Raw genomic sequence first — 23,348 nt, 5'->3', positions numbered from 1 at the left:
ACACACACACCCAATTGACTCGGCTTACGTGAAGACTGAGAGGTGATTTCCTAGCCATCTTTTTTTATATATAATTCTTTATTAAACATTCAACACATATTTACCCAACAATTTGCCACATTACAGTTTATGCAAGGACACTACACAAGAAAAAGAAAAAATACAACAATAAATAAAAAGGAAAAGGAAATAAAAAATGAAAGTAAGAAGGATAAAAGAAACTTCCGATTGTTCTCAGAAAACTAAGTATTTTTTTGTTATTTTTTGCACAGTATCATACTTTGTTTCCTTAATTTCCTTCAGAGAAATATTCTTTAGTTTGTTGTCTATACATTACAAGAATCATTTAAGGTCTGCCAGGAGGTTTTTGCTATGAATAATAGGTTTTCAAATATTCTTTAAATACTATCTATTCTTTATTCACCTCTAACTCTCCCTGTCATTATTCCCAATTGGATGTATTCTGTCAATTTTACCTGCCGGGTGTAGTGGTTTAGAGCGATAGACTCGTAATCTAGGGAACTGGGTTCGTGTCTCCGCTCCTCCACATGCAGCTGCTGGGTGACCTTGGGCTAGTCACACTTCTCTGAAGTCTCTCAGCCCCACTCACCTCAGAGTGTTTGTTGTGGGGGAGGAAGGGAAAGGAGAATGTTAGCCGCTTTGAGACTCCTTCGGGTAGTGATAAAGCGGGATATCAAATCCAAACTCTTCTTCTTCTTCTAATTTCACTCTTCCAATTCATTGCAACCAGAATCCTGGCAGCAGATGTTGCATACATAAAAAGTGGTCTTAGTTCTTTCTTGATTTCAGTTGACATTATCCCTAATAAAAAGAAGGTCTCTGGTCTTTTTGTGAAAGCGAATTTGAATATCTTTTTTGATTCGTTGTATACAGTGTCCCAAAACTCTTTGATTTTTTCCCACATTCCCACCACATATGCATATATGAACCTCTCCCCTTTTTACATCTCCAACAAGTTTCTGATCTTCAAATATCTGAAAGGCTGTCACATAGAAGAGGGAGCAAGGTTGTTTTTTGCTGTTCCAGAGGGAAGTACCGTATTTTTTGCTCTATAAGACTCACCTTTCCCCTCCTAAAAAGTAAGGGGAAATGTGTGTGCGTCTTATGGAGCGAATGCAGGCTGCGCAGCTATCCCAGAAGCCAGAGCAGCAAGAGGGATTGCTGATTTCACTGCGCAGTGATCCCTTTTGCTCTTCCGGCTTCTGAGATTCAGAATATTTTTTCCCCTGTTCTCCTCCTCCAAAAACTAGGTGCGTCTTGTGATCTGGTGCGTCTTATAGAGCAAAAAATACGGTAAACACGAATCAATGGCTACAAATGTCAAGGAAAGAGATTCCAATGAAACTTTTTGACAGTAAGAGCTGTTTGGTGGTGGAACAGTCTCCCTCAAAAGATGGTGGCCTCTCCTTCATGGGAGGTTAAAAAAAATAATTATTAATTTTTTTAACATATCATTTCCAACAATCATATAACATAACTTCTTATCTTATACAATGTTTTAGACTTCCGTCAACACCTCTGGTGATTTTCCGTTCTTTATCACTTATTCTGCATTTCTTAATTTATCTATTACTCTTAACTGTCATTAACTAATAATTCTCCTCATAGAGTTTCTTGCAATATTTCATATAGTCCTCCTTACAAAACTTATTGCAGTCCTACTAGCGTAATCTGTTCATTACAATTGCTTTTCAAATAGTTCCTATATTTACTCCAGTCTTCTAAGAATCTCTGGTCCCGCAGGTTTTGAATCCTTCCTGTTAATTTATCCAATTCTGCATAGTCCATCAATTTCATCCGCCATTCTTCTTTCGTCTTCTAGCTTCCATTTTTGTGCCAATAATATTCTTGCTGCCGTCATTGCATATAAAAACAACTTACAGTCCTGTCTATTAATATCATCTCCTACAATGCCAAGTAAAAATGCTTCTGGTTTCTTAATAAATGTATATTTCAACATCTTTTTCATCTCATTATATATCATTTCCCAGACTGGGTTTCCCCAGCCACTCTGGGTGGCTTCCAACAAAGATGAAAAATACACTAAAATGTCACATATTAAAAACTTCCCTGAACAGGGCTGCCTTCAGATGTCTTCTGAATGTCAGGTAGTTGTTTATCGCTTTGACATCTGATGGGAGGGCGTTCCACAGGGTGGGCGCCACTACCAAGAAGGCCCTCTGCCTGGTTCCCTGTAACTTGGCCTCTCGCATTGAAGGAACAGCCAGAAGGCCCTCGGAGCTGGACCTCAGTGTCCGGGCAGAACGATGGGGGTGGAGACGCTCCTTCAGATATACTTGACCGAAGCCGTTTAGGGCTTTAAAGGTCAGCACCAACATTTTGAATTGTGCTCAGAAACGTACTGGGAGCCAATGTAGGTCTTTCAAGACCGGTGTTATGTGGTCTCGGCGGCCACTCCCAGTCACCAGTCTAGCTGCTGCATTCTGGATTAGTTGTAGTTTCTGGGTCACCTTCAAAGGTAGCCCCACGCAGAGCGCACTGCAGTAGTCCAAGCAGGAGATAACCAGAGCATGCACCACTCTGGGGAGACAGTCTGCAGGCAGGGAGGGTCTCAGCCAAAGTACCAGATGGAGCCGGTAGACAGCTGCCCTGGATACAGATTTGACCTGCACCTCCATGGACAGCTGTGAGTCCAAAATGACTCCCAGGCTGCGCACCTGGTCCTTCAGGGGCACAGTTACCCCATTCAGTACCAGGGAATCCTCCACACCTGCCTGCCTCCTGTCCCCCAAAAACAGTACTTCTGTCTTGTCAGGATTCAACCTCAATCTGTTAGCCACCATCCATCCTCCAACTAACTCCAGACACTCACACAGGACCTTCACCGCCTTCACTCCGCCTTCAGAGAATCTTTAGATGTGATTCCTGCAGGAGGTTGGACCAGATGATACTTGGGAACCCTTCAAAACACGACAATTCAATGATTCTATGAGTGGTTAAGGAAAGAAGTTGATGCACAAAGAGGCAGCCTCAGAGACCTTGAGTCATGTCAAGAGTAAATTTGTCATCTTTTCTGAAATGACAGAGTTCCAAGTCATTATCTGCATATCAATTGAGCAACATCCAGAACTCCTATCTGCACTACAAAGGAAGCTCTAAGCCAGGGGTCAGCAAACTTTTCCAGCAAGGGGCTGGTCCACTGTCCCTCAGACCTTGTGGGGGGGCCGGACTATATTTGGGGGGGGGGGGGAATGGATAAATTTCTATGCTCCACAAATAACCCAGAGATGCATTTTAAACAGAAGAACACATTCTACTCATGTAAAAACACGCTGATTCCCGGACCATCCGCGGGCCGGATTGAGAAGGCGATTGGGCCAGATCTGGCTCCCGGGCCTTAGTTTGCCTACCCACGCTCTAAGCTCTGTTCAGGATTGCCATGAAATTGTCACTATTTTAAAAAAGAGTTCACTGATTTTTAGCAATTAAACAGGTATAATATTTTTTAAAAGAAACAAAGATTTATTCATACAGTGGTACAACAAAACATCAGTTCAACAAATGTAATAAATATTTGCAAAAATATTTATAGACTGCCATTTCATTTATATATAAAAAAAATCAAAGTGGTTGACAACAGTACTACATCAATAGTAAATTAATAGTACATCAAACCATACAGTACAAGCTGTACAAACCACATAAAAGGCTAAAATGAGTTATCAATTAACTGCTGCAGAAAGATGCATTCTGAATTGCCCACACTGTCGGCATCCGTCTGTCTGGAGAGACTATGGAGTGTGCCTCCGGTATTCTTATTTTAAGCGACCAAATTAGAGGCACTTCTCTCCTGAGCCAGCTTGCTGCTATTGCCTGCATCGACCTAGCAGAACAGACATAGGCGTAGATTAGAATCTTTATTTGCATCAGCCACTAGGCATGGCAGAATAGAAAAGTTTTCAGCAAGACGTTGGCCCAGAAGGAGCCGACTGAATGCCTAGTTGCAGAGAGTTCCAATGGGCCAATGAAACAAAAGGTGTCGGTTTCTTGCTGCTATCGAATGATCCCTAAAGTCTGTTGAGATCTCTTCTCTTTCCCAGATTTTTTCAATGAGCTTGTGAAATTGTTGTGTAAGTTCAGTTCCACCCACTTTGAAGACATTGGCAGGTATCCCATCAGGTCCACTGGCTTTGTTGTTTTTCATTTGGTTAATAGCTGTACACAACTCTCCCAGATTTGGAGATGCTGCAAGCTCATCTCTAACTTTTTTTTGCGGAATTTGTGAGGGGACCTCAGCAGCCACAGGGGAGTTGCGGTTAAGGAGATGTTGGTAATGTTCTTTCCAGCGCAGCGCAATAGCTTCTTTATCTTTTAGAAGTGTGGTACCATCTCTTCGGTGGTGGTGCTGTGGGTTAAACCACAGAGCCTAGGACTTGCCGATCAGAAGGTCAGCGGTTCGAATCCCCATGACGGGGTGAGCTCCCGTTGCTCTGTCCCAGCTCCTGCCCACATAGCAGTTCGAAAGCATGTCAAAGTGCAAGTAGATAAATAGGTACCGCTCTGGCGGAAAGGTAAACGGTGTTTCTGTGCGCTGCTCTCGTTCGCCAGAAGCAGCTTAGTCATGCTGGCCACATGACCCGGCAGCTGTACGTTGGCTCCCTTGGGCAATAAAGCGAGATGAGCACCGCAACCCCAGAGTCGGCCACGACTGGACCTAATGGTCAGGGATCCCTTTACCTTTACCTTTACCGTCTGTTGAGCATAGGGGACACACGTTCCAGCTGGAGAACAGCCTTTACCAAAGGTGTCATGGGCTTTGAAGACACTCGAACTCAGGACGCAAGGGAGAAATGTGCTAAGAGGAAGGCACGCTTGGCAAATCCACACCATGATCAACTCCTGCCCAGGAACCAATGTCCCCACTGTGGAAGGACGTGTGGATCCAGAATTGGCCTCCACAGTCACTTACGGACTCACTGTTAAAACAGTGTTTATGGAAGACAATCTTACTTGGCTACGAGTGATAGAAGAAGAAGAAAGAAGAAGCAGCAAGTTTACAGCTTGTAATGCCTTGAAAGAGAATATGATGAAAATGATGTATAGATGGTATATTACACCTGTGAAATTAGCCAAAATGTATAAGACAAATAATAAATGTTAGAAGTGTAAAGAAAAAGAAGGAACATTTTATCATATATGGTGGGAATGTAAGAAAGTAAAAAACTTCTGGGAAATGATATATAATGAAATGAAAAAGATGTTGAAATACACATTTCTAAAAAAAAACCAGAAGCATTTTTACTGGGCATTATAGGATAGGATATTAATAGACAAGATGCAAAATTGTTTTTATGTGCAACAACAGCGGCAAGAGTATTGTTGGCTCAGAAATGGAAGCAAGAAGAAATTCCGACGAAAGAAGAATGGCAGACAAAATTAATGCACTACACAGAATTGGACAAAATGGACAGGAAGGATTCGAAACCTGCGGGACCAGAGATTTAGAGAAGATTGGAAGGAATATACGAATTATTTGAAGAGCAACTGCAATCAACACATTACACTAGCAGGAGTACAAGAAGTTTTGTAAGGAGAAATATATGAAATATTGCAAAGAAGAGAAAGAAAAGAGATATTAGCAATGAGATTTAAAAGTAATAGTGAAAATAAGAAATGTAAATTAAGTGAATAGTTTGGAAAATTTTCAGAGGTGATTGATGGAGGTAAAAAAAACTGTGTAAGGTGTAAAAGTACGTTTATTGTTGAAAAGGATAGGTTGAAAAGCTAATATAAATTTATATTAAAAAAAAGAAAGAAGAAGTTATCGAATGAGCCTCGCCAACTTGGGGAGCGACCAGGGATGCTCCTACGGATGATCTCATTGATTCAACTGAGGTATAATCGTTCTGGTGGTCCCTGAAGTAGCCTGGGCCTAAGCTGTCCAGCACTTTGTAAATTCATGCAAGGGCCTTGCACCTCGTTTCTGCCCCCTGGCATGTTTTCTGTCCCTGCATTTTGGCCTGACTCTGACCTCCAAACCTGGTTGTCCTTTGATCCTGGCTTCCAGTCCCTGCTTCTTGACTCTCTCTAGACTGCTGGGCATTAACCAACCCTGGGCTTGAGCTATAAACCACATCTATCCCGATTTAGGCGACATCCACACTTCCGTTTATTCCAGGATTTCTAGTCGGGGGTCAGGGAGGTCGTGGGGGGTTTTTTGTCCTCAGGAAAACAGCACCCTTAACAAACTACAGCTCCCAGAATTCTTTGTGGGAGGCCATGATGGTTAGAAGGGGGAGAAATTGAGGCCGTGAGAGATTTTACTTTCTTGGGCTCCATGATCACTGCAGATGGTGACAGCAGCCATGAAATTAAAAGACGCCTGCTTCTTGGGAGAAACGCAATGACAAACCTAGACAGCATCTTAAAAAGCAGAGACATCACCTTGCCAACAAAGGTCCGTATAGTTAAAGCTATGGTTTTCCCAGTAGTGATGTATGGAAGTGAGAGCTGGACCATAAAGAAGGCTGATCGCCAAAGAATGGATGCTTTTGAATTATGGTGCTGGAGGAGACTCTTGAGAGTCCCATGGACTGCAAGAAGATCAAACCTCTCCATTCAGAAGGAAATCAGCCCCGAGTGCTCACTGGAAGGACAGATCCTGAAGCTGAGGCTCCAAGACTTTGGCCACCTCATGAGAAGAGAAGACTCCCTGGAAAAGACCCTGATGTTAGGAAAGATGGAGGGCACAAGGAGAAGGGGACGACGGAGGACGAGATGGTTGGACAGTGTTCTCGAAGCTACCAGCATGAGTTTGACCAAGCTGCGGGAGGCAGTGGAAGACAGGAGTGCCTGGCGTGCTCTGGTCCAGGGGGTAACGGAGAGTCAGACACGACTAAACGACTAAACAACAACAACAATGGTGGTTAGAGTCAGGTATAAAGAGCTTAAAATTTATGGCGCAAACATGGCTTAAAAGGGTAACTCTCAGCTTCAGGTGAGCCCAAACAAATTTGTAACGGAGTGGGCAGTATCAGGTAACTTGATATTTCACTCAGTTTCATTCCACCTTTGATTTCTATATTACTATACACAAGGCAGTTTGCAGCAACAAAATATACAACAAAGAACATATGCCTTATAATAATCTGATCCTATACAGAAAGTCGTAATAAATCATAACTTTAAAATGGAACAACTTATATCAAATAAAATAATACTCCATATTCTATTAGCATATAGCAGTACACAATAAAATTAACTATCAAGACATCAGCAAATAATAATTAAACTGAAATTCACTCTTAACAATTACAATAATTGCTGAACTATGGTCAGTAAAAATAACTGCAAGTCACAATGCATAAAATACCACAATGCGTTCAAACTGATGTAAAAGGTTCACACTGAAAAACAAAGACACACAACATATAATTTTATTTTATTTTTTAATGGGGTCTCAACTGGCAGTGACTCTCCGGCAAAGAGATCTTGGGGTCATGGTGAATGAAGTTTGTTTTTATTTATTTCGTAAAATACAGCTTGCCAGAAGTATTAAGACCATCAAGAGGAAGCAGGTAAAAATATATGAAAAGAACTGAGATTTACGGTAAAAGAGATTAAAGCACATCAACATGCATGCGCCTTGATTGGGTTGGCGAGACAAAAAATGACTCAAATGGAAAACTTGCATCTATTTGCAGCGGGAGAGCAGATCAATTCTGTCCTAGGAATTATTAGGAATTATGAGGAAAGGGAAGGAAATTGAAAACAACTTGCATCGTAATGATCCTACATAAATCTATGGTGACGGCTAGATTTGGAAGATCGCGCATGGTGTGGGTTGCTTCATCTCAAAAAGGGTATTTTCAAGCTAGGAAAACATGTGTTTAGCGGGAACATGGAGCACTTTCCCAAGAAGGGTGCGCTTCATCAACTGGGCGCCTTCCAGCTGGGGCCGGCGGGATTTATAGTCCAAACATCTGGAGGGCACCCGGTTGCCAAAGGCTGAACAAAAGCACTGCGGAGTTTTTAATTGGGGGGGGGGGGAGAGAACTACCATATTTTTGCTCTATAAGATGCACCCGATCATAAGACGCACCTAGTTTTAGAGGGGGAGAACAAGGGGAAAAAATATTCTCTCCCTCTCTGCGCAGCGCCCCTTCAGCGAAGCGGTAGGAGAAATGGAGCCCCTTCCATTTCTCCTCCCGCTTCGCTGAAAGGGCACTGCGCAGAGAGGGGAAGCTGTGCAGCACCTCTCCAGCGAAGCGAAGCCAGGAGAGCAAGAGGGATCATGAGAGCCAGTGTGGTGTAGTGGTTAAGAGCGGTAGACTCGTAATCTGGTGAACCGGGTTCGCTTCCCCGCTCCTCCACATGCAGCTGCTGGGTGACCTTGGGCCAGTCACACTTCTCTGAAGTCTCTCAGCCCCACTCACCTCACAGAGGGTTTGTTGTGGGGGAGGAAGGGAAAGGAGAATGTTAGCCGCTTAGAGACTCCTTCGGGTAGTGATAAAGCGAGATATCAAATCCAAACTCTTCTTCTTCTCTTCTTCAGTGCACACTGCCTCCAGAGCGCAGCGGGAGCGCTCCTGTGTTCCGGAGGCTTTGCGTTGCTTTCGCTGAAGCCATGGCGCCCGCATTCGCTCCATAAGACGCACACACATTTCCCCTTACTTTTTAGGAGGGGGAAACTATGTCTTATAGAGCAAAAAATACGGTAAGAGGGAAACAGGAGTCAGCTTCACAAAAATCAATTATGTCTAGCATGGAGAAAGTGGACAGGTTTTCCCTTCTTTTCTCATTATTCACGCCAGAGAATCATAGAATTGTACGGCTGGGAGGGACCACTGGGGTCTAATCCAGCCCCCTGCAATGCAGGAATATTTTGCCCAACGTGGAACTCGAACCCACAACCTTTCGTGCTCTACCAGCTGAGCTATGAATCACTTGCTAGGTAGCATCTAGAATGGATTTTGCCACCCAATAATAACATGGATTATATATAACCGATCACCAATATAAAAACATGGCTGCGTATATACAACAATATTTGATTGATTACTGTATTTTTCCGTGTAAAAGACTAGGTTTCCCCCCTAAAAAATAATGTCCAAAATTTGGGGGCGCCTTATACATATCCCCCCTTTTTTTAAATCGGAGTCCCCAAAAATAGGAGGCATCTTATACATGGGGGCGTCTTATAGACAGAAAAATGTGGTAATTAAAATATGCATAGACTGCCTTTAAGGGTCAAATCCGTCCCAAGGCACTGTTTGGCAAAACATGTAAGTGGAAGTGCAGAATTTTATAAATGTCTATCATGTCACCTCTTGCTTGCCTTTCCTTCAAACTAAGAAGTCCCAAATGCTGCAAACTTTCTTCATAAATGAGTCGCTTCAGCCCCTTAATCGTTTTCTGAACCTTTTCCAACTCCACAGTATTCAATAAGTTTTTCCAACACTACAATAGTGTTGCCACACTAAAACACTGGTGTTTTTTAATGATGGTTTAAGACACACAAACACACACAAACTTGATGTGGAATTCTGGCAAAGGGAACTCAAGCATGGGATAATGAAAAAGTGAGAGAAAGCAAAATTGACAGATCCCTCTCATCTGCCCCAAAACCATTCCCGGGACTCTGTTGGAGAGATCTCGCAAACCTCCTTGGGATTACTCCATGGCAAAGCGATTCGAGAACCAAATGCCTTCTGGAAACTGAGACAACACGTCAGCCCCAACACCTCTGGCTGACTTCACCCAGCTGTCTCGCACAAATTGTTTCAAAACATTGCAACAAGCCGTTTCGGGGAATCGTGGAATTTAAAAGTTGGAAGGGACCCCAGGGGCCAATTTGTCCAATCCCCTTCCAGTGCAGGAATCTCAACAAAAGCATCCATGACAGATGTCCATCCAAACTCTGCTCAAAAACCTGCAAGGAAGGAGAGTCCACAACCTCCTGAGGGAGACTGTGGAGCAGCTCTTGCTGTCAGAACGTTCTTCCAGATCTTCCAGATCTTTAGTTTTGAATCTCCATTCTTGTAACACGAAGCCATCGGTTTGAGTCCTACCTTTGATTCACCAAGCTTGTAACGCTGCAGAAAAAAGGGGGGAAAGAGATTCATTTGGCATGACCTGTTTTTGAGAAACCCATGCTGGCTCTGAGTAATCACAACATCCTTTTCTAAGTGCTCACAGACCGTTGAATTATCAGATAGTTGAACAACTATCTGACATTTAGAAGACATCTGAAGGCAGCCCTGTTTAGGGGCGTTTTTAATGACTGATGTTTTAATCTTGCTGTCCATGGAGGCGCAGGTCAATTCTGTGTCCAGGGCAGCTGTCTACCAGCTCCATCTGGTATACAGGATGAAGAAGAAGAAGAAGAGTTTGGATTTGATATCCCACCTTTCACTCCCTTTAAGGAGTCTCAAAGCGGCTAACATTCTCCTTTCCCTTCGTCCCCCACAACAAACACTCTGTGAGGTGAGTGGGGCTGAGAGACTTCAAAGAAGTGTGACTGGCCCAAGGTCACCCAGCAGCTGCATGTGGAGGAGTGGAGACGCGAACCCGGTTACCCAGATTACGTGACTACCGCTCTTAACCACTACACCACACTGGCTCTCAGAGACCCTACCTGCCCGCAGACTGCCTCACCAGAGTGGTGCATGCTCTGGTTATCTCCCGCTTGGACAACTGCAATGCGCTCTACGTGGGGCTACCTTTGAAGGTGAGCCAGAAACTGCAATTAATCCAGAATGCGGCAACTAGACTGGTGACTGGGAGCGGCCGCCGAGACCATATAACACCAGTCTTGAAAGACCTACATTGGCTCCCAGTACGTTTCCGAGTAAAATTCAAAGTGTTGGTGCTGACCTTTAAAGCCCTAAATGGCCTCGGCCCAGTATACCTGAAGGAGCATCTCCATCCCCATCGTTCAGCCCGGACACTGAGGTCCAGCGCCAAGGGCCTTCTGGCGGTTCCCTCATTGCGAGAAGTGAGGTTACAGGGAACCAGGCAGAGGGCCTTCTCAATGGTGGCACCCGCCCTGTGGAATGCATTGGCTATCCCTGCCATAGGGGACACCTGAAATTTATCATTAGTATTTGCATTATTTAGCCACTTTTCATCCTAAGATCCTCAGGCAGTGAAAAGGATGGGCTGCCCCCAAAGACCAAGGCAGCCTCAATTCCGTGAGCAGGCCTGAAGCCAAACTGGATTTCAGCTGCTCTCCTAGGGGAAGTGTAGTTTTATGGAAGAGGTTGGGCTGCAAGAGAGCATTTTTCCCTTTTTCAGAAAATGGGAAGCCAGGACAGTAGAACTGATGTAGGGCAAAAATGCCCATGGGTTCTTTTCGCTGTCTGCCCAACACATGAAAGACCGCGATGGCAATGGTCAAGGTACATATCATTTAGTTTTAGCAAGATGAGGTTCCCTTTGCTTAGCTGAACACAGTGGCGTAGCGTGGGGGGTGCAGGGGGGGCCGGCCGCACCGGGCGCAACATCTGGGGGGGGGCGCTCGCACTCGCAGCTCTCTGCCCCTACCTGGCTCACTCACTCTCTCTCACTGCAGTGCTGGCTGTGCGAGCCGCCGGGTCGCCGCCCACTGTGGAGGGGAGGGTGCCAGGCGTGCGGTGCGGTGCGGAGAGAGAGTGAGGGACTATCTGGGGGAGGGACAGTGCAGCGGGGGGGGCGCAAATTACTTGTCTTGCCCTGGGTTAGGGGGCGCAAATTACTTGGCTTACCCTGGGTGCTGTCAACCCACGCTACGCCACTGGCTCAACAGCAGATATACCTGCTCTGTTTTAAATTAAAACAGGCTTTCAAGTGTGCTGACTCATGATGCTGGCTAACCATCCAAGATTTAACAAAGCAAATCCGAATCAATCTGCAAAGAATCCGCTGTGAGCAGAGAGAGAACAATTTGCAGGTATTGCAGAACAAGGAAAGAGCTGGCTTGCAAAGTGTTTGTCGCAACCAAGCTCTCTTCCGGGTGTTTACCACGCTCAAGAATATTCTTTTGGAATATTGAAATTAAGCAGAACAAAATGGAAAGGTGTCATAGTTTTGAGAGTGGGAGGCTGGGCGATCAACCATAGAACTGGGTGCTTCTGGTGGTTTGGAGTAGATGCATTCTGCTAGGAGGACTAAGAGAATAAAAACAAAGGCTGAGATAGAGTCTGCTTTGCTAAAGAGCTGGGATAAAGACCAGAAATGCCATCAAAGCCCATTAGCTAAAGACTCCACCTGGCATCCTTGCTGGGAATTTCCAGAACCCAGAAACATCCCATTTTTGCTAGCAAAACATTTTATGCCTAAAGAGCCATGCTGAGTCTTCTAAGAACAGGATATGGGACTGGATGGGCCTGATCCTGCAAGACCCTTCCTATGTTCTTACTTCAAGGACTCAAGGCATAGGAATATATTTTGTATACGTTGATTGATACGCACTGGATTTAAGCTAACTTTCAGGGTTGGTGTGAGGGCATAATCTGGCTCTTCCTCTTCAGGGGTCTCGGTTGCAAGAGGATTTCCTGGACCCGATGCAACACACGGGGACTGAACCCACCCACCCACAATGTACTGGATAGAACGGCTGCTTATGTACATATTAAACCTGAAACAAGTCTCTCCAGCAGCCAACATGACTTCTCCTTTACACAGACATAATCCCTTCTGCATCTCATCCAACTATGGCAAGTCCTTGCAAGCTCCTAATCACAAGTCAATAACACTTGCACAGTAACAATTGGCAGGATGGGGGGAAAGGCAGGAGATCTGGAGCCTGGCATTAATGGCCGAGGTCCACTAGACTGCCCATGGCTTCTCTGGAACACTCCCAACGGCTTCGAGGAAGAGGGAGACATACACACATTTCGTTGTTGGCATCTGTTTTTCTTGAGAGACAGCGGAGTGGGCCTCCAGGGGTGAAGTCAAACTGCTGTGTTAGCAGCACCAAAGTGACCTTTCCAAGGTGCAGTGGCGTAGCGTGGGGGGTGCAGTGGGGGCCGGCCGCACCGGGCGCAACATCGGGGGGGGCGCTCGCACTCGCAGCTCTCTGCTCCTACCTGGCTCACTCACTCTCTCTCACTGCAGTGCTGGCTGTGCAAATCCAATCCGAGCCGCCGGGTCGCCGCCCACTGTGGAGGGGGGGTGCCAGGCGTGCGGTGCGGTGCGGAGAGAGAGCGAGGGACTATCTGGGGTGACGAGAACCAGCTCGTCTTCTCTGGGATGAGGCAGTTTTTCACCAAGTTAGCTTGAAAAGAATCTCACACACCAAGCTGGATTTTTTATGGCTCTCTCTCACAGCTCAAAAGCTGTGCCCGCCTTTATTGAAGTCTCTGCAGAAGTCCTCTCTGCAAAAGTCCTGCAACAATCTCTCAGCTAGCAGATAAAGAATGTACAGTACATCACGCCCCCTCAGATCGTGTTACACAGACCAATCGCTACATTGGCATGAACTGTTCACGCGTTGTCCATGCCCCAAGCAGCATCTTGCTTTGTCCAGTAAGAAACTTCTTTCCATGCCAATATATATAAGCAACCATTTTCCTACATGCCCTCTTTTCTTTATATATTTAAGCGCAAATGAAAACAACTTTAATCAGCATCATACACGGAATTTGCTAAGCGTTTATATTGTGCCACATAAATCCTTCTAGTCAGCCCAGAGAGGCTAGACACGGTCTATTCCACCATGCACTGAGCAAGCAAAAAAAATAAGCATTAAATGCAACAACAGAGAATTATAAATCCAACAATTAATGCAATTATAATCAACAAAATTTTTCTTAACCATTCACCATTAGATAACCAAGAGAAAAGCCATTCCCATGGGTCAAAACCCTCAGGTGGATTCAAAGGATTATGAGCTATCCATGTGATCAATTGTTACAAAAATATTGATTGATTGATCAGATATATACATACAGCAATGGGAATGAATTAAAGCACAAAACTCCGCCTTTAGAGGCGAGAATAATATCTAAAACATAACCATTTTGAAGAGCAACATCTCTTATTTGTGACATTTCTGCGTTAAGTGTCTTTAAAGCCAAAATAATAAAATTGAACAAAGCAGCTGTCCAATTTGCCAACTTATGCAAATCACGGTAAAAATTTCTACACGCAGCTTGTTGATCATAAGTCATATAGGTTGTGACATTATTAACTAAAACTTGTGGCCTACCACTCATAGTGGTAACGTTAAGAAAACAAGAGGATCCATTAACATACTCATAAGTCCAATTACAAGAAGGATAATGACCTAAAAATTTCTTTGTATTATGATTAAAATGAAAGCAATGAGATGCTGTTTCTACAAGCGACAAAAACACAGGAGATAAACTTAAATGACCATCATTCATATTATTATTCATCTTATATGAAGCATTTACTAAAATACCATGCAATAATATGCCAAACCTCTGCATACATACCCAACAATCAGAAAAATTAAGCATAAAAGCAAAATGATTTATGTCCTTAATATAGATATTATTACTCCAAATCTGATGATATATCTCAGGTTTTCTTGCTTTTTGTAAGGGAGCATCACGGCGGCGTCTTACAAAGTTCTGCAGGTATTTAGAGTTGTTGGGCCCATGCCAAACTGATTGTTCATGGGGGCAATAAGGATGAGAATGGTAGATCACTCCAATAGCTGCTTCAGAGCAACCTGCGTGATATTTCGTGGCTCGATTATTGGCATGTAAAAACCACAATCCAGAAGAGGCAACACAACCATTTTTGCAAACACAAGAGCCCATTTGCTGTAAATAGGCTACATTCACGGTTCCTTGTACTGAATCAAAATTCCAACCCCAGTTGTAGGTAGCAACACAAATGGGGTAGTCGTAATTGGGGAATAAAACCCAGGCAATTCCCCAGGCAAGATGCAGCAAAACTGTACTGGTATTTGGTAATCAAAGTGGCTTCCCAGGAGGTAGGAGGGCCAATGCGATAAGGACAAAGATGGCCCTTCATGCCAGGAAACACTGGAACAGCTGTAAAAGGCACGTTGGAAGGAACGTGGTGATGTCTCCAGCTGCAATGTGGATTGAAGTCAGATGGCAGATCTCCACTGGCAGACAGCGTGAAGAATGGTTTCAAGATGCTGGTGTCCCAGGAAATCAGGGAACTTGGACCTTTCCACTCCAGGTCTGGAAGCAACCTGTAAGACACTAAAGGGTGCTGCAACACTTCTTCCCTCCTGAAGTGAAGCTCAGCAGGTGTAAAATTTCTGTTGTGAGGATATAACAGATGATTTAAGGTGAATAACACTTGATGCACAATGTTAGGTATTTCAGGGACAGGAGCCAAACATCCTCCCAATTGCTTATTGAGAAGGGTCTTAAAAGTCAAATGTTTGCACGCTCAATGATTGCTAGTCCTGTAAAGCAACTTAATATCCCACAAAGAGCAAAAGTCAGAAAAAGCATGAAAAATATATGCAGAGCCGTTGTCAGTTTTCAAAGCATGGGGTTTCCCCATAACAACAAAACATTTTTTAAAAAATGCATTTTCCTCTAAGACAAAAAATACACACGAGCCAAGCCATAAAAAAAATCGCTGTAAAAAATCCAGAGGCGAGAACAAAGGGGTTTTCGTTTTCTCAGATTCAAGGCGACCTTGTCTGTCTACATTGATTTGCAACATAATTCTGGGAACAGAGCCAAAAAGTGAAAAGCAACATCTCTATGTGAGAGTCTGTGCAGGGGGAGAGGAAAAAAGATTGTAAAATGTTTTCGGTGCGGCCTGTCTTTTGTGAACTGAATCACACAGGTGCCTCTGCCCCCCCCCCTTCATGGCAGAAGAAAAACCACTGCAAGCTTTTCTCAGGTTTTGTCCTTAACAAAATTATGAAATCCAGTAGAGGTTACAGATTGGCAGGCCTTGAGTATATCTGCAATGACTATATCAGGAGTTGTCATCAAAGGGCGCAGCGCTTGCTTACAGTCTTCATTGGCATTGTCAAATGCAAGCTGACGTACAATCACTTCTTGGGCTGCCACATCCTGAACTTGCCTTTTAAGAGTGCCCCAATGACCCCCTCTCTTGTTTTTGTCATCTGGGACTGAAGCCAAAGCATCCTGAGTTGCGGCAACGGTGGCTTCCCAATACTGAGGATCCAGGGGCAATTGCTGAGCAATGGTAAGGAAATTTCTCCCTCCCGGCAGTTCATCAAGAACCTCAGCCTGTGTAAGCATGGCAGGGGCTGGAGGAGATGGCACAATGCCAGCAGCAGCGGCAACAGAGGAAGATAACTCTTTTATAAAACGCAAGTCAAATTGTTCATGCCTTTGAGGCCCTCCAACGGGGGCGGCCGGGGCAAGCACAGGGAAAAGATTGGGCATAGCAGAATCAAAGGCAATTAACGGCGGAAGAGCTGCTTGGAGAGGGGTGGACGAGGGGGTGGAGATGGCGCCGAGAGGCCAGGAATGCAGAGAGAGGGAGGGTGGGGGAGCTGTAGATACGGGAGGATCTGGAGCTTTCGAAGAGACAGAAGTCTGCAGGTCCAGAATTTGTGCCGTTGGCAGGCAGGGACACAAAAACACAGAAGGTGCAGGAGGTTTTACCGCAAGAAGAATATTTGCAGGATTTAGAAAAGACATAGCCTTGTGAACTTGGCACCAAGCATGTAAAATTCTTGCATCAATCTCCGGGTGATTTTGAAAAAAATGTCCTATTTTCTCCCATTCCGTCAAATCCCACGTACCATCTTGGGGGTAACAGGGAAAATGGGTGTCAAGAACTTCAATTAAGGCTTTGAGATCAGCATCATTCACAACAAGATTGTTGCTGGTAAGGAGAAACTTAAGTTCATCAAAAAAATTCTTTTGTGGTGGTGAAAGGGACTGCCCCATGATAGTAGAACGTAAGGGAGCTCTCACCTGGGATCCGAAGAGGATGAAGGACGCGTCAGGAGCCCTTGCCGGGCGTAGGTGAGCGCTGGTAAGCAACGTGAAGTCCGAAGTCAGTCGCACGGGGCACCAAATGACGAGAACCAGCTCGTCTTCTCTGGGATGAGGCAGTTTTTCACCAAGTTAGCTTGAAAAGAATCTCACACACCAAGCTGGATTTTTTATGGCTCTCTCTCACAGCTCAAAAGCTGTGCCCGCCTTTATTGAAGTCTCTGCAGAAGTCCTCTCTGCAAAAGTCCTGCAACAATCTCTCAGCTAGCAGATAAAGAATGTACAGTACATCACGCCCCCTCAGATCGTGTTACACAGACCAATCGCTACATTGGCATGAACTGTTCACGCGTTGTCCATGCCCCAAGCAGCATCTTGCTTTGTCCAGTAAGAAACTTCTTTCCATGCCAATATATATAAGCAACCATTTTCCTACACTGGGGAAGGGACAGTGCAGCGGGGGGGCGCAAATTACTTGCCTTGCCCCGGGTGCTGACAACCCACGCTACATCACTGCCAAGGTGCAAGCCTGGGCAGTGTGGATGGAGGTCCTGGGCTGCCCAAACAAGCCCCCCCTCTCGACCTCACGGATGGGATCTAAAGGAAAGTAGAGCAAGACGTTTGGAGACAGCGTGGCTGCTGCAGTTGCCAGAAGGAGGCATACAAGCCAACTGTCTTAGGGACTCCACTCTGCATTTTTGTAGGGTTTACTCCTTAGCCCTTTATTATTATTATTATTATTATTATTATTACTACTACTACTACTACTATTTTATTTATACCCCGCCCATCTGGCTAGGTTTCCCCAGCCACTCTGGGCTGCTTCCAACAGAAGATTAAAAATACCTTATTTTTTGCTCTATAAGACTCACTTTTTCCCTCCTAAAAAGTAAGGGGAAATGTGTGTGCGTCTTATGGAGCAAATGCAGGCTGCATTTGCTCCCAGAAGCCAGAACAGCAAGAGGGATTGCTGCTTTCACTGCGCAGCGATTCCTCTTGCTGTTCTGGCTTCTGAGATTCAGAATATTTTTTTTCTTGTTTTCCTCCTCCAAAAACTAGGTGCGTCTTGTGGTCTGGTGCGTCTTATAGAGCGAAAAATATGGCACATTAAAACATCAGTCATTAAAAACTTCCCTGATTTTAACAGAAGATTAAAAATACATTAAAACATCAGTCGTTAAAAGCTTCCCTGAACAGGGCTGCCTTCAGATGTCTTCTAAACGTCATATAGTTGTTTATTTCTTTGACATCTGATGGGAGGGCGTTACACAGGTTGGGCGCCACTACTGAAAAGGACTTTCTTCTGCTGAAGATGTCCTACAAGGCAACAGAAGTTTAGGATCAGTGTTTTCCTTCTCCTAGATGGGCTCCCTTCCGAGGTTGACAAGCCCCATCTGCCCATCACTTCCCTCCAAGCATGGGCAGAAACCATCTTCTTGACCGCTGGACCCATTCTTGGTCTTGTCCGTTCAATCTGCCGCAACCTGAATGCCCATGCGGGGGAAGCCCCTAACTGACCGAGGCATTGAGAACCATCGGCTTCCAATAAGGAAATCCCAACGAAAGAACAGTGGAAAGAATAATTGATGAGCTATGCAGAGTTGGCTGAATTGACATACAAACTGCGGGACAAGGACAACTGTGACTTTAAGGAAGAATGGGAGCTTTTTACAACTTATCTGAAAAGACAACAAAATGAATTGGACTCCTTGGCAGGTTTTGAATAAACATAGAGTCATACCTGGAGTTGAATGTGCTTCAGATTGAGTGCTTTCGGGTTGCGCTCCGCGGCAACCCGGAAGTAACAGAGCGCTTTACTTCCGGGTTTCGCCACTCGCGCATGTGCTCAAAATGACATGCGTGCACGGAAGTGGCAAAACGCGACCCGCGCACTCGCAGACGCACTGTCGCGTCTTACGTTCCATTCAGGATGTGAATGGGGTTCCGGAATGGATCCAGTTCGCATCCTGAGGTACCACTGTACACAAATTTATTAGTTGAGAACATGATAACATGGTAGATAGATAAGGTAAGGACATGTGTAATTTTATAACATGCAGAGAGTAAAATGTACAAAGAATCAGAGAGAGGAGCTGGGGGAAATCTGGGGGGGGGGGAGTGAGTGTTTAAAGGGGGGGAAATAATGAATATATGTTTTGACAATTTGTTATGTGGAATTTGTTCATAAAAACATTTTTTTAAAAGAGAACCATCGGCTTCCCTCACCCGGTTGAGCCAGCCAGTCGAAGCAGTTTCCCATGGTGTGACCATTGTCACCTGCTGACAGCTTCTAGGAGCCACAGGTGAAAGCAGAGTGCAGATTGGGGACAAAAGGTGGACGAACGACCCCAGAAGGAGCACATGCCCCCCTGCCAGAGGTTCTACTCCTCCTCTAACACCCTATAAGGACCCCTGGACAGTTAAGTCCAGTCAAAGACGACTATGGGGTTGCGGCGCTCATCTCGCTTTCAGGCTGAGGGAGCCGGCGTTTGTCCACAGACAGCTTTCCGGGTTATGTGGCCAGCAGGACTGAACTGCTTCTGGTGCAACGGAAGACCATGACGGAAACCAGAGTGCACGGAAACGCCGTTTACCTTCCCGCTGCAGCAGTACCTACTTATCTACTTGCACTGGTGTGCTTTCAAACTACTAGGTTGGCAGGAGCTGGGACAGAGCAACAGGAGCTCACCCCGTCGCGGGGATTCGAACTGCCAACCTTCTGGATGGCAAGCCCAAGAGGCCCAGTGGTTTAGACCACAGGGCCACCCGTGTCCCATTAACACCCCATATCCTCCAGCAATACAAAAGCAAAGTTGGAATTGGGAATGTCATGTATGGAGGCAAAATGAATCTGGATTGTATTGTATGTATGTGTTTTCTGGTATGGGTGCCATATAAAAATGGAAGAGAAAAAGCATTCTGGCTCGCTTCTGCAAATAAGGTCCTGCTGGCACACAAGATCATCTTTTATTTCTGCTTCAAAGTCAATTCCACTCTGGTTTTTCTCCTTCATGTGCTGGCAGAAGCAGCCGAGATTGAGAAGGGTCCGCAGGGGAGCTCGCAGCTCCATTCCTTGACATGAAGAGAACCAATTCCCACCCAAGCCCTTGGGATGAGGTTGAACTAGACGTTTAAATGAAGGCAGCCTCGTATAGAGGAGGGGGCGGCGGAGCCAACGCCAACTTTAAAATTAAAAAAAGTGCTAGAGAATATTACGGAATCGAACAACTCACAGCGATCTTCTTTGAATGTATAGTCCACCCAATCTCTAAGGGCAAGAAGAGGGCAAGAGGAGAGAAAACTGGACCACGCTGCAAATATTCCAATATTCTCCACCCTATTTATGGGGTTGATAAATGAGGTACCAAATTTCTCCAAGGGGGAACGATGGTGCTTCTCGTGAGCAGGGAGGAGACCACAGCTTCTTCCTCCCTCCCCACGTTGAAGATGCTACTACAAGTAAGCAACATAAGCGGTGGGAATGCACAGCCCTGAAAGCATTTTGGAATAACATCTACAATGAATTTAAAAAACTATTTTAAGTTTTAAGAGAAAACCTGAAACCTTTCTCCTAGGAATAATGTCACCAGAAATAAAAAAAATAAAAAAAGACCACTTTTTATGTATACAACAGTAGCAGCCAGGATCTTAATTGCAAAAAAACTGGGAAAGTGGCAAAACACCTACGATAAATGAGTGGCAGCTCCAAATGATAGAATATCGACAGATGATGATGGGGAGAATTAAAGGGTATCCAAAACAGAAAGAATGGAAAATCTTTAAAGAGTATTTGGAAAAGTATTACAATAACAAACATCTCCTGGCAGAAATAGAACGATCCTTGTAAAACAACAAATGTGTTTCTTGATATCTGATGAAAACAAATACAATAATTTGGAACTGTGTGTGAAAAAACTGTAGAAATAATAATACAATGAGTCTAATCGGAAGTCAAATATGTTTGTTTTGCTTTGTTTTCTTCCTCCTCTTTTCTTTATTACCCTTCCCTTCACACACACACCCTTTTCTTCTTATTTTTCTTTCTTTCTTTTTGTGTTTCCTTTCTTGGTATTTCTCTCTTTAAGAAAAAGATAGAGAGACAAAAGTGTATTGTGGAAACCTCAGTAAGTTAAAAGTGATTTCTTTATTAGGTAAAGGTAAAGGGACCCCTGACCATTAGGTCCAGTCATGACTGACTCTGGGGTTGTGGCACTCATCTCGCTTTATTGGTCGAGGGAGCCGGCGTACAGCTTCCGGGTCATGTGGCCAGCATGACTAAGCCGCTTCTGCCGAACCAGAGCAGCGCACGGAAACGCTGTTTACCTTCCCGCTGGAGCGGTACCTATTTATCTACTTGCACTTTGATGTGCTTTCGAACTGCTAGGTTGGCAGGAGCAGGGACCGAGCAATGGGAGCTCACCCCGTTGCGGGGATTCGAACTGCCAACCTTCTGATCGGCAAGTCCTAGGCTCTGTGGTTTAACCCACAGCGCCACCCGTGTCCCCAGAACAAACTTACCGTAGTTGGTCTCTAAGATGCTACTGGACAATTTATTAATTCTATTTATTTATTCAGACCCTCCCAATTTGTGATATATTTGTGATGTATGCATGCTGTAATTCTAGGGGTGTTGTGGGTATCTTTGTAAAACTAATAAAAGTGGGAGCCATCCTTTGTTCTGGGCTTCTTCCTGCTTCTCCCATGTGGTGGGTGGAAGTCCTGTTGCGAGAGTCCTTAAAAAATAAAAGACCAGGCCTGCTGGCTGCTGTTTCGCTCCTATATTCCTGGCTGACGTCTTTGCTTGGCAATCCAAGTGAGCCCAAGGATTTTCCCATAACAGGTTTGAGAAACACGCGTCTTATATCTGCACTCAGGGAAATAGGTGCCATTAACTGTTCATGGAAACAAAAGCACAGAATCATAAGAAATGCAGAGTTAAGCCACAAGCCATGAATAGAGCTGGTTGCGCACCCAAATGCAGTTCAGGTACCTTTGCAACTTCCAACGATTACAGGTGTGGGTTTGAAAAACCCACGTTGGCGTTGCTGGCTCCCCATTCCTCCAGCGATGGAAGCCTCTCCCTTTCCCGACCCAAACACACAACAGAGAAGGGAGCGAAAGCACAAAACTGAAATCTCAGAAAGGGTTTTTTAAGAAAGGGTGGGGCGCCCTCCAGTGGCCCTTCTGAGATTGCCAGGCAACTTCTATTTGATACCACTGGAGCTTAACTCAAGACCAGGGGTTAGCAAACGTTTTCAGCAGGGGGCCGGTCCACTGTCCCTCAGACCTTGTGGGGGGGGGCGGACTACATTTTTTTTAGGGGGGGAATGAACAAATTCCTATGCTCCACAAATAATCCGGAGATGCATTTTAAATAAAAGCACACATTCTACTCATGAAAAAAACCACTCTTGATTCCCGGACCGTCTGCAGGCTGGATTTAGAAGGCGATCGGGCCGGATCCGGCCCCCGGGCCTTTAAGTTTGCCTACCCATGCTCAAGACCTTTGAAGGAAACATGCTTGTTTATTGTATATACAGTAGTACCTTGGTTCTCAAACTTAATCTGTTCTGGAAGTCCGTTCCCAAACCAAAGCATTCCAAAACCAAGGTGCACTTTCCCAAGTTACAGGTAGGAAGCCGTGTTGGTCTGCTGTAGTCAGACCAACACAGAAGGAATTTTTATTTTGTTTCCCATAGAAAGTAATGCAAAACGTTGCTTAATTGGTTCATCATCTGGTTCTTGGAAAAGGATCCTTTCCTTTTTTCTAATTTCCTCCCATATCTCCATTTTCTTCTTCTCCTTTATTTTCCTTTGGAATGTGTTTTGTTGGATAAAGAAGCCTCTTATGACGGCTTTACCCGCATCCCAAACCGTCTCTAGATCTACTCCTTGATTTAAGTTGAACTTAAAATATTTAAACTTAAAATACTTAAAATATTCTTCTAAGATTTGCTTGGCCTTCTGTACAGTTTTTTCATCGTTTAGCATACTCTCATTAAGTTGCCACCTTTTAACCTTTTCGTCTTTTCCTTTAAAGTTAACCCAGGCCGCGCTGTGATATGAAATTGTCCTTGGATGAATTTCTGCTTTTGTAATATTATTTAATAAATCCTTTGTTGTCCAGATCGCGTCGATTCGTCCCGCCGATTTATGTGGCTCTGAAGGGATTAATCTGTTCCAGACTTTTAAAAACAACCCCTAAAACAGCAATTTAACATGAATTTTACCACTGATCCATAACATGAAAGCAATAATCAACGTACGGTGCTATAAAATAATTAAGACAGTATTGGAAATGATAAATATTTGTAAAGAAAATATGGAGTTGTGTGTACAATATTATTATTATTGATCTGCTGTAATAAAGCATCGCTCCCTTACTCCCGAGTCAGAGGGGCGAGCCAGGAGGCAAGAAAGGCCAGCATCGCAAGCTCACTTAGCAGCCATGAT

This window comes from Podarcis tiliguerta (genome assembly GCF_965153285.1).
Source record: "Podarcis tiliguerta genome assembly, chromosome: 6".
In the NCBI taxonomy this organism is placed as follows: Eukaryota; Metazoa; Chordata; class Lepidosauria; order Squamata; family Lacertidae; genus Podarcis; species Podarcis tiliguerta.
This window is presented reverse-complemented; position numbering follows the sequence as displayed.